Genomic DNA, 18,016 nt, shown 5'->3' on the forward strand with positions numbered 1-18,016 from the left:
ACACTCTTCAATAAAAGAACCAATTTCACAAGTACCCCTAGAAGCAACAAATTCTTCAATTTGTTGAACATCATAGTAATTATAAACACCCTTAGTATATGAAGATACGATTCCATTATCACTAAACCCACATTGGTAAGGAAGGTGTTTCTTAGGGTCTTTAGAACAACAAGTACAATCATATATTTCACATAAATTCCAACCACATCACTCCAAACGATGAATTTGATCCACTAAAAGTTTCCCTTTTCCAGATATGCGATGTCGCACATAACAAGCATGCTCATCTAAAGATTTGCCCTCAACTAAGCTAGTTGGGGTTTCAGCCCGAGCACATAGGGATCAAAGATGATCCAAGTAAAAAGCTTCAATAGCCCGAGCACATAGGTACCACTAATTTTTTTTGGTATTTTGCGTTTCCTACCCATAACTAAAGATAGAAAACAAGAGCATAAAATAAAAACTACTTAGTGATAAGGCAAACAAGCACACACGAGAATATTCACCCCACGCTATAACTCCCCGGCAACGGCGCCAGAAAAAGGTCTTGAGAACCCACAAGTATAGGGGATCAATTGTAGCCTCTTTTGATAAGTAAGAGTGTCGAACCCAACGAGGATCTAAAGGTAGAACAAATATTCCCTCAAGTTCTATCGACTACGGATACAACTCTATGCACGCTTAATGTTCGCTTTACCTAGAACAAGTATATATGAAACTAGAACTACTTTGTAGGTGTTTTTGGATAGGTTTGCAAGATAATAAAGAGCGTGTAAATAAAATCTAGGGGCTGTTTATATAAAGAAACAATAAATTTAGTATAGCGAGTGTGGAAAAGTGGTGGTAGGAGTTTCAAAATTGTCCCTAAGTAATTGACTACTTTACTAGACCGATAGCAAGTTTTATGTGGGAGAGGCCACTGCTAACATGTCATCCCTGACATGGAATTCTATGCACTTATGATTGGAACTATTAGAAAGCATCCGCAACTAATAACATTCATTAAGGTAAAACCCAACCATAGCATTAAGATATATTGGCCCCCCTTCAATCTCGTATGCATCAATTTCTATGCTAGGTTGAAGCTTCTGTCACTCTTTCCCTCCAATACATAGTCCTATAAACATACAACTAACCCTATGGTGTGATCCACACGCGCGCTGATATGATGGGCACTAAAGGACAGCAACATAACCACAAGCAAATTGAATCAATCATAGCAATTCACCAATTACCAATAGGACAACGAAAATCTACTCAAACATTATAGGATGGCAACACATCATTGGATAATAATATGAAGCATAAAGCACCATGTTCAAGTAGAGGGTACATCGGGTTGCAGGAGAGTGGACCGCTGTAGATAGATGGGGGAAGGTGATGAAGATGTTGGTGAAGATGATGGATGTGTTGGTGTAGATCGTCGTCACACGATGATGGCCCCGACGGCGTTCCGACGCCACCGGAAGAGAGGGGGAGAGGCCCCCCTACTTCTTCTTCTTCTTCTTCTTCTTCTTCCTTGACCTTCTCCCAAGATTGGAGAAGGGTTTCCCCTCTGGTCCATGGCCTCCATGGCGGCAGAGGGGCGAGATCCCCTCCGAAATTCGATCTGTCTCTCTATCTCTCTGTGTTTCCGCATTCCAGATTATGCCCTTTCACTGTTTCTTATATTCCCGAGATCCGTAACTCCGATTGGGCTGAAATTTGGACACAATTTTTATCCGGATATTAGCTTTCTTGCGGAGAAATAAGGGCACCAACCTCCTTATGGGGTGGCCAAGAGGGCCCTGGGCGCGCCTGACCCCCTGGGGCACGCTCCCTGACTCGTGGCCCCCTCGGGCATCATCTTGCGTTGATTCTTCTTCCCAAAAATCACATATATTCTGAAAAAATCTCCGTCAGTTTTTATCCCGTTTGGACTCCGTTTGATATGGATTTTCTGCAAAACAAAAAACATGCAACAAATAGGAACGGGCACTGGGCACTAGATCAATATGTTAGTCCCAAAAATAGTATAAAAAGTTGCTAGAAGTATATGAAAGTTGTAGAATATTGGCATGGAACAATAAAAAATTATAGATACGACGGAGACGTATCAGGCTACAGCGCTCCTGTGGGCGCGCGGCGACGAGCGCTGACGGAGGGGCTTACGGAGGGGGAGACGGCTCCAAGAGGACGGCGACGACGCGGGGAACACGCTGGATAGGCCCGGGCTCGCTGAATCGCCGAGCAGAGGAGGGGCCCGAGCAAGAAGACGTCCTGGACACGGCCAACGGCAACAGAGAGCGCGCACAGTTATGCCATTAACGTGGTCACCGCATGCACTGGCATGTAGCTGGGGCAATGGGCTGGCAAATGTTGTCTAGTGGTAAGTTCTTCCAGGGTAGGTTTCAACAGCGGTGGCAACTTGGTTAAAGACGCAGTGGTTAAAATGGTAAGTGAGCTATGAAGTTTACTACATCAAACTGAATCATTATGCAGTGATCAACAGAGTGAGGTTAAGAGTCCAATGAGTTGTCTGGGGTGTTTAGGTTAGGAAGGATTATAGTCATGTTAATTTTGAGATGGTTTGGACTAGTATTTCATATAGTTGCTTAACAACCACATAAATTGGTCCAGAAACAAGAACATGAAGAAGCACTCACATAGAGTGATGGATTAGTCTGAAAATGAACATGGCAAGGTTATTAGGTCATACAAGAGTGCCACAGAAATTTCATGCCATTTGTCCAAGCCAAAATGGTACTTCCTTCATAGCCATCCTCTCTGTCCAGAAAATTGGGAAAACTCCTATGGGAAAATGGCTAGATGAAATGATCCCAAAACTTGTGGAGATAATTTATATAGGTAGGAGAATTCCTAGGAAAATATTCAGATATTATGGAGCAAGATAAAATATACTTGCTTCATTAACTGAAAATTTGGACAGAACCAAAGAATTGATGTTGTGCTCGCATGAATGCATTGCATGAGCTCAGATCTTGAGAAGGGTGATGATTTGGTGATATGAAGGGTCATGCAAAATTTCAACTCAATAGGATTAACCTAGCTAGTACTTCCTTCACAACTAATTCCCTTAGACAGGAACTTTGAAAATTTGCTTAGGAATATTCACTTGGCAAATTAAGTTCAATTTTGTCATGACGCAATTATATGGACATGAAAATGTGTCCAACAAGTTTGAGGTCAATTGGGCAAAGAATAGGAAAAGAATTAATTGAGCATGATGAGGAACATGGAAAATGAAATATTTTGCCATATTTTAGGTAGATATGACCAAACAATTTAGGAGAATTATTTGGGAATTTTGGGAGTGATAGAAATATAGGTTGCTTCATAACCTAGGGCTAATTGGGCTATTCCTTTAATAGAAAAAGGAATATTCCGAAGGAAAAGATTATTGGGGTTGGGCTAGGATGAAAATGGCAAGGTCTTGGGAAGGGTTTTGAGGATGACAAGCCACTCTAGAAAGAAACAAGAGGTCATCTTCTTCAGTTTCCAGACCACAAAGCCACGAATAAAGAAAACTCAAGAAAAAATCTCAAAGGAACAAAAGGAAAAAAGAAAGGGCCAAAAATCAGGCTGTGCACTACAAAAAAAATACACTTCCGTGATGATACGTGTTTGTCACAGTAGGTCGCGTTTTCTGTCATGCATGTACATCCATGACGATTTTATGACAGAATCAAGATAGTCATACTTGTGCTGTCGTAGAAGTGTTCCATGACATTACCAAAATTATCATCACGGAAGTGTCCACTTCCATGACGATAAATCACGTGTCACAGAAGTGCTTTCGTCAAGGGTGACCGACACGTGGCATCCACCGTAACGGAACACCGTTAAGCTATTGGGTCGGGTTTTGGATCTGATAACCCGTTAACAGCTCGAACCAATGGGGATTTTCCACGTGTAAAATCATCATTGGCTGGAGGAGACACGTGTCAAGTCCGCGTTGGCACAGGTGTCACTCATCCAATGGGCGAGATGCGCCTATGATATGTTGACACGTGGACCGGCTAATCAAGTTTAAATGGGCCGGCCCAACTCAAGGCCCACAAGATTTTGCGGACCATAATGGGCCGGCCCAGCTAAAGGCCCACGTGATTTTGCGGACCATAATGGGCTGGCCCAGCTAAAGGCCCACAAGATTTTGTGGGCCATAATGGGCCGGCCCAGGTAAAGGCCCACAAGATTTTTGTGTGCCATAATGGGCCGGCCCAAGTAAAGGCCCACAAGATTCTTGCGGATCATAATGGGCCGGCCCAGCTAAAGGCCCACGAGATTTCGCCGACATTAATGGGCCGGCCCAGCTGTAGGCCCATAAGATTTTGAGGGCCCTAGTAGGCCGGCCCATTAACTGGCTGCCATGTTTTGGGCCAAATGCCGGCCCATATTTGATCCGGTCCATTAATGGCCTACCACGCTCCAAGCCTAATAGTGGCCCATATGAGATCCAGCCCGTTAAAAGCCTACCACATTCTGGGCCAAATTACGGCCCAGATCAGGTCCGGCCCTTTAAGAGGCTTTGGGCTCAATTATGGCCCATATCAGATTCGACCCGTCAACTAGACACTATGCTTTGGGCCCACTTGCTAAAGGCCCACTTAGTAACTCGGCCTGATATTAGTTTTGGCCTGCTATGGGCCCGTTTAACATTTCGGCCCTATATTAATTTTGGCCTGTTAAAAGCCCGTCATATGGTTGGGCCTAACTACGGCCCGGTTTGCATCCAGCCTGCTCGCAGCCGATATCTAATTGGGCAAACAAGGACCGAGACAATTTTGGCCTGTTAAAAGCCCGTGATTTGATTCGCATAATCATGGGCCGGGGTTCATTTCGGGCTGCTGCCGGCCCATGAGCTGTTCGGCACGTTTCAGGCCCAACGTACATCGTGATTGCATGAGGCCCGATTATGTACCGTAATTTTATAGTCTGGCTGGTTTACTGCGAAGACAGGATATATATACAGTAAAATAACTGCAGCATCGTGAATAAGAAAAAACCTAGACTATACAATAAAGAAATTACGACATATTACATCCACCGGGCATCAAAGTTCGCCACTATGATGATAAAGCACAAGCAGACAACAGATTACATACAATGGGCATCAAAGATCGCCACCAGTGAAAATAAACATGCCGTCAAAATAATATACAAAACCGACATCACTTCAATAGAGTTCAAGAAAGGTTAGCCCTGCTGGGGAGCTGCAGCGCAAGCAGCTGAGCAAGATGATGAGACTGCGCTTGTTCAACACTTATATCTTCCTCACTCTGAAAGATAAACAAGCAGACAGATGACAGGTTTTGCACATAAAAGTATTAGTGCTGACAATTCATCACATTTCTTACTGACGAATAAAGTGACACAGTTTAAAATTGCATTAACACAATATGGTATTGTTCAGGTCAAGACATGGCAGGAAATGACATTGTGAAGTAGTTGGCAGCTTCACGACACCACTGGATTACAGATCAGGAACTCATAAATATCAATGGTTAGTGTGCTGTCAATTTATATCATTTCAGATTGGCAAATAAAGAGACGGTTTAAATAATAATAGAATGATATGACATTGTTCATAGTTAAGACATTGCAGAATATGACATTGTGCTGTAGTGGGTAGGTTCACCACACCACTGGATTACGGATGAAGAACAGAAGCATACATGCAGTGCAAAAGAAGATCACTTGCTCTGTATAGTTTAATTTACATGGTATGAAGAAGGAACTTGGTTGTACAACTGAAAACTTAAATTGATAAAGGACAAACTTTTGTTTATGAACTACATAATAAACTTTAAACAAGCAATTTGATGCAAACACCAAAAATAAACAGCTGTTACAGTCATGCCTAACCAAATATATACAACAAAGTTTGAAGGCTTGAGATGGATAAACTTACATTATTGGTGAAGACAGGCTCTATAAAGGCCTTGTCCATGCTGATGGGGGGCAATTCAAGAAGTTTACCACATAATCTTCTTCAAAAGCATTGCCGTTATTCTACATTTTTTAAGAGTAAATATAGATGTGATAATGTACGAAAAAATGGAGAATATTTAAGATAAAATGAAGAGTGACGCTACATAGCCAAGTAGCTATAAATGTAAGTGCAGCGATACAGGCAAAAGGTACAGCCAAGAGCAATGCATAGATAAACTTCTTCAGTACCAACCTTATGGTAAGAGTAAATATAGATCTGATGTGTAGAAAATGGAGGGCAGAGGAAAATAAGCTGCAGAGTGATGGTACACTGATAAAGGACAGCATGTACTTACAAGAACAATGCAGAGCTAAAAAAACATTGGCATTGGATATATTCTACACTAATGTAACCATTCATACAGATCAGATAATTTGGAGCAAACAATTGATAAGCAAGCTATCATGCATGCTGCTGTCACATAATGAACCAGGTATGTATGCAAGTACAGTGATACAGGACAACATGTACTAACAAGAGCAAAGCAGCGGGCAGCATATTTGCGATATCATGTCGTTCTTGTCAAATCGGAATTCTTCTTCAAGCAGATTCCCTGCAAAAAGAATCCGTAAGGCACATGCAGAAAAGTAGAAGTTCAAATTGTCATGTGATTTCATAGACAATACCTCATCCTGGGAACGAGACCAGTGCATAACAAGGTTTTTCCATCCAATGTCTTCCAAATTTAGCACTGGAGACTTCACCGGAAATTCGTTTATAGACTTGCCATCAAAGTGTGATTTCGTCAGGTAACACCGATACTGCTGCAATGCTTCCTTGAAAAGCACAAGCAAGCTTTGCTCGTAATGACTATCCAGATTGACCCTCGCCTAGTTACAACAATGTAATGTAAATCATTGATGTGTTCAGTCAACAGAAAACAAGAAAATAATAACCATGAATAATAGCACTTACACGTAAGTTGGACAAGAAGATGTGAAAATGGTGTTTGTCTTCACAATAATCTTCCCATGATGGGAATATATGCACGTAGTCCCTAACAACATTGAAAGCATTGTCTTCTAAACTATGAATAAATGGAATGGGGTTGCAATCTATAGGAATTGGCCGTCTCTGCAGTTGGGATAGGTCTTCGGCCGATGGACTTGCTGTAGTTTTTGCTGGAGTGGGATTTTTCTATGGTACAACTGGTGCTATGGCAAATGAAATTGGTATACCTTTTGCTGGAGTGCAGGTCCTGTGTGGTTGGGCTAGTGGTGTGGCTAGTGAAGTATGGGTACAGTCTACTGGAGTCGGTCCTATGTTTTGTGTCACTGGTTGTACAGCCAATATAAGTGGGGTGCTGTCTGATTTCTCCGGCACCACCACGTTTTTCAGAGACTTTGCTGGTGCTCCTTCAGGTTCAGCAATCACCCTCTTTATTTTTGATGTCTGATGCACAAGAATAGCATTTGAGTGGAAAAACATGGTATGATGACAGATGGAATATGTATTGATAATGGATGGGCATGGCATCTAGACATATATCATGAGTAAACTAAGCAGATGGCGGTGCAACAAAGTAGAAGAAATGCAAGACAACATATGCAAGATACCCGCAATCAGTAAAACATTGCCAAATTAGAACAGGCACCTTGATGGGTGAATAGGACATGCCATCTGCCTTTGACTCCTCGAGGTTAGAATAGTCATTAGGATCATATTCTGAACAAGAATCAACAGGTGGTGAGCATATGAGTTTCATTGCATCCAGAATGGAACTCAATGCCTCGGTGCCAATTTTGTAAGTCATTGCAGTGTTTAGCTTCAAGAGTGGACTGCTGCTAGTGCGACACAAAGTAGCTACACAGATCATAGTGTAGATATAACGGGAAAACCTTAAGCATCAGAGTAAAATCAGCAAAGTGGAACTTGCTGGAATATATGTGCTAGTATTGCCGGTACGGCTAGAAAGGCTTCGGATACCAGCTCTCTTCAAGTGAAGGTGCGGTACTGTTAATATCAGTGTAACTCTCAAAGGCGACACAGCTCCCTGCATTTCCTTGCTATTCTTATAGGATTCAAGTGGGCAGGCCACTACAAATCCTATTCCTATGTTTACAAGATCCTATGAATCAAAGAGGCTCAAAGTGTCCATCACAATCGACCGTATAGACCTCTACACTGCAAATGTCCCTGCTCATCTTCAGTACAAGGAACATACTGTACTACTATCATACTCCCTCCGTTCCAAAATATAAGTCTTGGTAGAGATTTCCACTATGGATCACATACAGATGTATCCAGATACATTTTAGAGTGTAGATTTACTCATTTTGCTCCATATGTAGTCCATGGTGGAATCTATACAAAGACTTGTATTTAGGAACGGAGAGAGAACATATTAAAGAAGAATGGAAGAGGAACATGGTAAAGAAGAGCAAGCAGATTTTGGATAATAAAATGTTGGTTGCGCAGTGCCCACACATGATGAACTAGAGCGCATTAAGAATGTAACTCCCAGCTGTCTCTCGACCATTTCAGGCGGTTGGATGAAGATCCTATGTCTCCTAACCCTTCTTCTTCCTCGTCTCTGATTCTTCCCATACAGAACACCGCACGGGCCGCCGGCCGGACCACCGGCCCCCACCGCCTGTGTTCCTCCGCCACCCCCACCCCCAGCCCCGCCCCAACCCCCACGCGCGTCAAGTTTTCTTCATTCGGCGAGGCCCCACAACCACCGAGCCCCTTCGATCGCACGGCAAACTCCGGCGAGCTCTGAAAAATCGACTGACCCAATTTTGAAATTTAGTCTACTATGATTTAACTAGTGTGGAATATAAAAGGGGAAAACCATAAGCATTGGGACTATAGTGTAGAGCGTGCCATGGCAGATCTGAAGGTGCAAACCGGACAAAGGAAATTTCGCAACCAAGACACGAAATCAGAGTAAAGCAGTGGCGATCTATTTTCTTGCTGCGATAAATAAGTTGAGAAGATACGAAAGAGTACCACCTCTGGTGCGGCGCCGTGTACGCATCTGCTGAGAATTTGACGGTGCTGTGGTAGCGATGGCTGTCGGTGGCGTGGAAGCAGATCTAGGAGGGTAGACGGTGGCGGCGGGGCGCGGTGGATGAGACGGTCGTAGGAGCGGCGCCGACAAGGTGGACGACGGCGGGGATGAAGCGAGAGGACGGGATGCAAGGATCCCGGTCCGAAGCCGAGGATGAGAGAGGTCGATCTCTTGTAATGGACAGCGGCGTCGGGGTATCAGCTCCGGCATGGTGGAGGAGGACGGCGGTGGATGGGGTGGCGGACGGAGGAGGGTGGGGTGTAGAGGGTGTTTTGGCGTCCACGGAGTACAAATGGGGAAAAGGAAGGTAGAGAGGAAGGGGGAACCATGTATTCAGGGCGCGCTTGTCTCAAATGCGAGGAAATTTACAAACTTAGCCCCCGTTTCAACTTTCTACTACATCACAACAACACTAGTCGGTTGGGGATAGGACAGTAATCTCGCGTACACCGAATATTTGCCGACGAGAGTTTGTTTTTGGCGCCCACCATGTATGAATATGAATCGGGGAGGGAGTCGATTTCGGCCGAGGACACACTGTGTTTTGGTGCCCACCGTTTATGAATCCGGGTGAGAGGCGGTTACGTCACGTTTGGGTGAAATTATGAACCTACCCCTATCGAAACCTATAGAAATCCAGCAGATAGACTTTGCGTGGCAGGGATAGGCAGTAGTGATTTCCATCTCGCAGATTTTGGATTCGGGCGGTTACTGCGACTTTCCCCGCTTCATTCAAATTTTGCAGAGTGCATGTTTACCGTGCCAACTCAATTCGAATCCCGTTTGTATTCTATTTTTTTGGGCGGGATCCATTTTCAATTGCAATTACATTCTATATACATCATTTTTTATATATACTTTCAAAAGCACAACAAAGAATTCTGCTCCTTTATATGTATAATATGATTTACAAATACAACGATCTCGAAATCTTAAGGTTGAATTCGAAAAAATTTAACAAAATTATGTTCTACTAAAATGTATGGATCAGTAATATCTACATATTAAATAACATAGATGTGCGTGAATTCATATGAGTATGCATGTTTGATAGATCAATTTTGGTTCGAGTATGGATTACATGTATCATCATCTCGAATTCAAATATTTGAATCCCTTTTTTGTTCACTCCTTTCACGCCCATCTCTCTCGCATGCATGCTCCTTCAGGTAGCTATCACTCTCTTTTCTCCAGCTCACCCGCACGCTCACTTCATGTTTCTCCTATCCTCGCAAACATGGTCTCTCGACGTCTCCCTTGAGAAGTGTCACACTCTCCCTATCAGTATACATTACACGGTTTTCATTATCTCTCACGTCTCTACTGTTCTCTGCTATCACTCGGTACCTAAGCTTTCTTTTTCACCGCCACACACACAGTCTCCACTCGTCTTTCACTTTGTCTTTCTCTATATGGGATTCTCTCACACACCCTATATGTCTCTACATATGAATCATACCACTAAAATTACTCTCTCTCTTTCTCCTGTAGACACAACATTTGTTGCAGTCTCCTTTTCGTCTCCATCCCAGACTGACATTATTCATTTGTTTACCGATCAGACAACCCCGACTACCATCTCCTCTCTCTCACACACAGACACACACACACAACTCCTGCTTCCATTCCCCTTCCCCACTAGCGTCTCTCTCACACACACACACACAAAACTCTCGCTTTCGCACCCCGACTCGTATTTCTCTCACAAACATTTATCGACTAGCCAACCTCTAGATAGGTTTATACACCTGCACACTCGTGCTTCCACCATCGCATACATGTCTCTCTCTCGCTCCTTGTATCTATGTAGATTTTTCTTCCCTTCTTGAGACACGCCCTCTCGATCGTGCACACACAAACTATCGCCTCATTTTAAGCTGATACCTATCGCAAACACACTCCTTGTGTCTTTGTCACACATGCACTCCGTCCTCCTCCACTCTCCCTCTCTCTCACACACATGGGCTTTTTGCAAGAACTAGCAAGATGCCCATGCGTTGCATGCAACATCAAGATTCATTTGTATAAGTAGTTTATCTTGCGGGAGAAAAGGATGAACGAGGGCATGCCTTATTTGCAAATGTGGAGAGGGGTGTGGTATCTTTTTGCAAAATTGCCATAGTTTCCTTCCTATCCGTCAGATATAGATCGGACGGCCTATATTGCAAGATGGCAGGCACACGATCATCACCGACAATGCTTTTTATAAGAGTAGGATAAATAGAGTTGGTGATGATGGTGGGCCTGCCATCCTGCAATGTAGGTCGTTCGAATTATATCTGGCGGATAGGAAGGAAAATATGGCGATTTACCCGCACTCTTCACCACATTTGCAGATAAGGCCTTCCCTCGTTCATCCTTTTCTCCCACAAGATCTTGATGTTCCGTGCAACGCACGGGCATCTTGCTAGTAAGAGTAGAAATTAGACATATACCACTTCTCGAATCTTGAAACCAACAACATTCCTCCCTTATCTCATCAAAACCGCCAAAGGAATATATTTTGAGTGAAACATAACATATTTTTAGTGATATACGTATTTCAAAACTAGACTTTTTTTTCTACAAAATCGGTGAATATGTATTAATCTACTTTGACCGTGTGGCAACGCATTAGCACATTGCTAGTAGTTATTATAATTTTTTGGACACCAGACAAATGGTGGAGTACATATACGAAGAGAAGAGGCGCGCGCACACAGTCGGCCTCTCGCTGTCACGCACACATGAGTGTTACGTAAAGGCGACGTTAACAAATAAACCCTAAAACCCTAGGTGCACGATTGCTGCATTCGCGGGTACCGGATACGTGGTGGAGCACCTTTGTAGGAATAGTCAGCTCGCGTGATAATTTGATCCGTAGGAGTTGATGGTCGGGACCACAGGTGAACGACTTGGAGCGCGGTGGCTCGCCAGTTGCCACAGATTGAGTAGCCATGTTTAAAATATCGTTTTTTTAGTGGGGTTAAGAGTTCCGATTTTCAATGGCGCGTTATAAGTAGTAAGTAGTTTTTAGAACGATTGGTATGGAGCGAAGATGGAATTCATAGTACTACGTACCTCCTTGGCGTATGGTTTTTTTTGCGATGGAGGTTGTATGGGTTTATGTTGCGAGATGTTGACCCTGGTAGTTCTAGGGCAAATACTATGGTTTAGATCTAACCCCCCTCTCTTCTTTAATTATTTGCCACATCAGCATGTTTGCTATTCCTGTGTGCATGATACCAGCTATGATACCACCATTATGGCCAGCCTTAATCATCACATGCAATAATTTAGTGCACCTTGAAATATGAACATGTGTGGGGCGTGTATGTTTTTAATGACTTGAGACTATACTTAGCCCGGCATGCAAGATGACTTATTATGCACCGTTCCCCATACCTGCAGCAAGCCCGTGTAAAAAATCTGCATGCATGACTCTCCTCCCCCCACGCTCATCCAATCCGTTGTGACCAGCAATATTTCCACCCCTTCGCTCCCCCGTAATTTACTCCAACAAATATGCCCACGTAGCTATTACTTAACTGCAGGTGCATTGGGTCACTGACATATGGTCCCAACAGGGGTCTGGCCCACATGTCAGTGACGCAACTAGACCTGCAGTTAAGTTAGTGCAGCTCAGTCCATATCTTACGTAGGTGTGCCATTGCTCACTATAAATACTGTGCCTCCCACGACATCGCTATCTCCTCCCCCTCCCTCTCACGTCGACCACCATGGCATCGCCCCTCCCAAGCCCTAGGATCCCCTCGCTGCACCGCATGGACGGTCACGCGTCGCCGTTCCGTTCCTCGCCGCCACTAGTCGAGGAGGAAGCATCGATGTTCCGCTCCTCGCCGCTACGCGACGCGTCGGCGTTCTGTTCCTCGCGGCCACTAGTCGAGGAGGATGCGTCGGTGTTCCGCTCCTCGCCTTAACGTGATGCATCGCCGTTCCGTTCCTCGTTGCCACTAGTCGAGGAGGACGCGTCGGTGTTTCGCTCCTCACCGCGACGCGTCGAGGTGGACGCGTCGGCGTTCCCAATCTCGCCAGGACGCGCGCCGGAGGACGCGTCGGCTCCCCGCTACGAGGAGAACGCCGCGCCGCCCGCCGAGCCCCCCAGCCTTGAGGAGCTTTGGAAAGAAATGGATGTCGCCTTGTGGGAGGCTTTGCCTCCAGCAGAGCGCGCCAAAATAGAGGCGGAGAAGAAGGCCGAGGAAGAGAAGCGCACCGCAGAACAAGCTGCCTGGGAGGCCTATGTCGCGTCCGACAGAGTCAGGCAATTGGCTCTTTGGCAGAAGGCTCGTGCGAGGGCTGTGAGGGTGGCGGAGGACACCTGTGCCGATGCCCTGAGTGCAGTGGGGCCCAAGCGCCTCATCTACGCTTGGCGGCACGTGGACCGGGTGCACGCTTCCAGCGAGGAGGAGTACCTGTTGGCGCCGGATCACCGCACCGGTGAGATCGCGCTCACCCGCCGGCAAGCCGCCAATCAGCACCTCGCGAGTTGCGAGGCTGAGGAAGAGGCGTTGTGTCGGTGCGCTGGGAAACGGCCGCGCACTAGGGCACTCGTGGCGCGCCGCAAGCGCTCCTACGAGCGCCGTGGCTTTTAGGAGGAGTATAATTTTTTGTTTCGTAAGGCGATCTCATCAGTTTTGGGACGCAAATGATAAATCCCGAATGTTCAGGAATTTTTAGCATCCTTAATTAAGTATGTAAAAGGGAAAGTTTGGAAACCTTGTGTATTCGTACGCATTTTTCAAGTACGTGCATATAGCACAAACTTTACTATATACTATCGCACTACACGTCTCTCTCGATATATGCTTGCAGACTATGCTACTCCCTCCGTCCAGGTCAATAAGTCATCTTTGGTTGTGCACCATGACCAAGAAGGAGGGGAGACTTATACACCTAGACGAAGGGAGTACTACGGCCTCTCAGCATCACAAGCATGTCCCGTTTTATAAGGCCCCGCGTTGGAAAGGTGCATGCATGCAACCATGTCATTGGTTGTACTGAAAGCTATTGTTGTTGGTGCCATGGCTGAAAAGTTAATACACTTCATGTGTGCTTTTTCATTGGCTGCATGCATGTGAGAGAGTCATTTGGGAGTGGAATGGAAGAATTAATGTGAGTAAATTACTATGTGTCTTGGTCTAAGAGAAGTTGTCTTTAGGCCTAATAAACCCGGACGGAGGGAGTACGTGCAAATGCATGTTTTAACATTACGATGCGGTCTTTGTAATAGTAGAAAAACAGCACTAGTCAAGCTTGTGAAACGATTCAATGCAAAACAAATGCAAAAATGCTCGTTTGATTGTTTACTTTTAGCTTCCTTCTCTGTGGTTATTTCTCCGTCGTACTTTGTACGGAGTATCTCACTGGTTGGAAAGGCATGCAAATTCCCAAACCGCTTCCTACACCCTGTATCGAATTTTTTGCCTAACAAGTAGTGTCGTGTAATTGGAATTCCAACTTGAGTACTACTACTAGTACGAGTACCAGGGGCCAGTTCTTTTAGGATTCTAGATTAGTAATCCCATAACTACTACCTCTGTCCTGGTTTATTGGTCCCCATTGTAATCTGTGTCAAATTTTGATCATAAATTTAACTAATGAAATGTTAGTGCATGTCACATGCACTACTCCATCCGTCTAGATGAGTAAGTCATCTTAGGATATCCACCGTGACCAAGGAGGAGGAGAAAACAAGAAACATTAATGTTTATTTGCTAATTAATAGTATTGCATGCAATGAACTAACCACTGCATGTCATGTTTGATATCTCATGTCATTAAAAGCATGCACACTCTTTATCTCTTATTGGTTGATATGTCAAGACACAAGAAACGAGGTGGAAGTTAATGCACCGCGCCTAAGTGTTTTGGGATTATTTGGTTTTCGTAAGATGACTTACACACCTAGACGGAGGGATTACAATGGTGCGGAATAAACCAGTTAAATCTTTGGTCAAAATTTTGCACAAATTACAATGATGGGGAATAGACCAGGACGGAGTAGTTGTTTAGAAGCCCAAATAAATGAGTAGTACACTCCACTGTGACTAGTCTTGTTGGAAAAGCTGGGTAAGCTGCCAAAAGAACTGGCCCTAGGAGTAGTAGCTAGGGATCGAGTGTGCGAGATGAACCGGAGAAAGTAAATGCAGAGAGATGAAATGCAAAAAAGACGGAGGGATGTGATGGTTGCTTGTCCGTTTATTTTACCAGGACATTTATTATTGGGAGTGGCTGGGTTTTGTGATATGACGGCTTTACTGTCGTGCCATGAGCACCCGTACATCAGCCTCGTGTCAGTGTCAACGTCAGCGGTGTCGCCCCTGATGCACATTACAGAGACGGGGCGGCGGCCTGCGCGGGCCTCGCTGGTGCCCATGATCAAGAGGAAGACGCTGCCGTCCTCATCGGAGACTAGCAGGCGGCGGTGATCCTCCAGCGACTCCGGCATGGTGAACAGGTAGCACGTCTCATACTTGATGTTCTCTGCCAAGGGACAGCAGTGACCGCTGCACACATCCGTGAGGTGATGCACCATGTCCGCCGGCGAGCCACAAAACGGCATCGGGCACTCATAGCAGTGGACGAAGCGCTCCCTGGAGGCATCGACCAGGCCGTCCATGAAATGGGAGTGGCTGTAGGGGACGTTGCACCAGTTGAATATATGAGCAAGTTACAACGAGATTTAATCCAAATAAGCACAAAATAAATCATGACGGCTATAACAGAGATGAAACTATTCATTTGGACTAGCATAGTAGTAGGATACAAAGTAGAAACATGAATTCTACCACGATTTCGAACAGGAACACTAGTAGAAAAAGGGTCAAACGTGAAGCACATTAGTGCCGGTTTGAATTTGAGCCGGCACTAATGTGTGCATTAGTGCCAGTTCCAACGGCTAGCCGGCCGCTCTCAAGCTCATCACACATTTTGCCCAAAATTTGTCAAGATTTCAAGGCCCCCATCCATTCAAATGATCACAAAGGTTAGCAACTTTGTCCTTTCATCTCTCATTGCTAGATTAGCTCGTGCAATGCTTTATATAGTGATTGATTTTTGAGTTTAGTAATTTGGGAGGAATTATATATATGTGCTAGTATTTGATTTATATGCAATTTGAGGTCAAAAATAACACTTAGTTTGAATATGTAGGTGTGGTTTACTTAGTACCTTCTAAATCTCCATCGTAACCACCGTCGATCGCTCGCAACGTCCCGTCGCCGGCACCACCTTGTGGTGAGCCTCTTTTTGATGAAGTTTTTTTTTTATAAAAAATTGATGTTTGTGTGATTTGGATATATAGTTACTCGTATAATTATCTTACCATACACTGTTTGTTATACATAGTGCCATGGTTTTGATATCCGTCCCCGTCGGCCCTCGTCTGGGTTATGATTAGGATGTGGTATATTCTTTTTTAAAACTATTCATTGCATTTCGTGTTTATGACAAATTATGCCCATCAAGTTGACATAGATATTTGTATGTAGGAGGTAGTTGAACCGGAAATTCCAACCGACCCTATTGTCGAGAGGTTAAATTTAGTTGAAAGAGAAAACGAGGATTTGAAGGAAAAATTGAAAAGAATTGAGGGGGAGAAGATGGAATTGGAGTTGCATGTTGCCGATGTCGTCGATGATCACAAGATTAAGATGGAGAAAATGCGCTTGAAGATTAGAAAGATTAGAAAATATGCCATTCATAGTGAGGCTTGGTATCATTATGTTGTTGGATCAATTGTTACCTTAGTTGCGATCTTGATCGCATTTGTTGTTGCATTTAAATTCTTTAGCTAGAGAGTTATTTGCTTGTTGCATTTAAGTGTTGTATGATCTTTATGTATGAACTTTATGTATTGTATTAGTTTGTTGTTTTCGGTGCTGTACTGGGCCACAGCGGCCTGCATACGACTAGAAACCCAAATTCTAGTTGGGCCAGGATGCAGGCCCGCTAGCCCAGTAGGCCCAACAGGGCATCGCAGAAGAGGTAGGCCCAAAAGGCCTGCTTAAGAGAGGAGCTCGAGACAGCAGCGACGGCGGGGCTTATAAGCAGGTGCGGGTGCCCCTCGGCTAGCGAGGTGGGACTAAACTTTTGCGCCCCTCGCCTGGCAGCGCACACCCTTTAGTACCGGGTCGTGGCTCCAACCGGTACTAAAGGGGGGGGTCTTTAGTACCGGTTGGAGCCACCACCCGGTACTAAAGGGGTGCCGTTCCCGCCGCTTGGCCTGGCCAAAACAGACCTTTAGTACCGGTTGGTGGCACCAACCGGTACTAAAGGTTGTTCTATATAAGAAAACACTTCAAAATAATTGTCAGTTTCTCATCTCTCCCTGCTTCTTTCTCCTCTGCCCCATCGCCGCCGCCCCTCGTGGCCGCCCCCGTCACCGTTTGTCGCCGTCGCCGTTGTCCCCGTCGCCATGCCGCACCCCGTCGCCATGCCCCGCCCCGTCCTCCCGTCGTCCCCGCCCGGCCTGTCCTCCCGTACGTCGTCCCCGCCCGGCCCGTCCCCGTCGCCGCCGCCCTGTCCCCGTCGCTTGGTGAGGAACCCGGCCTCGGGTCCCGGCTACACTTCTTCAAGGAACTCAAATACAATGAAGATATACTACTTCCTTACAACTTCCAGTGAGTCACACTGTCTTGTACTACAAATTCTGTTTTTCCCTACTATCTAGCTACATGTTTTTGCTTACATACCGCCCCCATGAACCACTTCCAATTGTTGTCGTGCTCCGAAGGGACCAATTAGCTAGGCTAATGCCACTGGCTCCGAAGGCACCAATTAGGATAAATTATATATATATATATATACACATCGAATGTCTCACAACCACCATTAATTAATTCGCACATATATACACAGATGTATATATATATATATTATGATCGGTTCTACTAGAAATTCTATTTATATATATGCATAACGTGTACAATATGTAGTATCGTAAAATACCAGCAACCGAAAAATAATTAAATGGAAAACACAAAATTAAATGAAAAAGAAATCATAAACCC

The 18,016-nt window shown here is 44.8% G+C and overlaps 1 pseudogene; it reads right to left on the bottom strand.

Moving 5' to 3' along the window:
* Nucleotides 1–15,540, bottom strand: part of LOC125532843 (ACT domain-containing protein ACR2-like) — a 59,763-nt pseudogene extending 44,223 nt beyond the window's left edge.
* Between the last annotated feature and the right edge of the window lie 2,476 nt (nt 15,541–18,016).

Source organism: Triticum urartu, chromosome 2A (genome assembly GCF_056163025.1).
Source record: "Triticum urartu cultivar PI428250 chromosome 2A, HENAU_Tu73, whole genome shotgun sequence".
Lineage (NCBI taxonomy): Eukaryota > Viridiplantae > Streptophyta > Magnoliopsida > Poales > Poaceae > Triticum > Triticum urartu.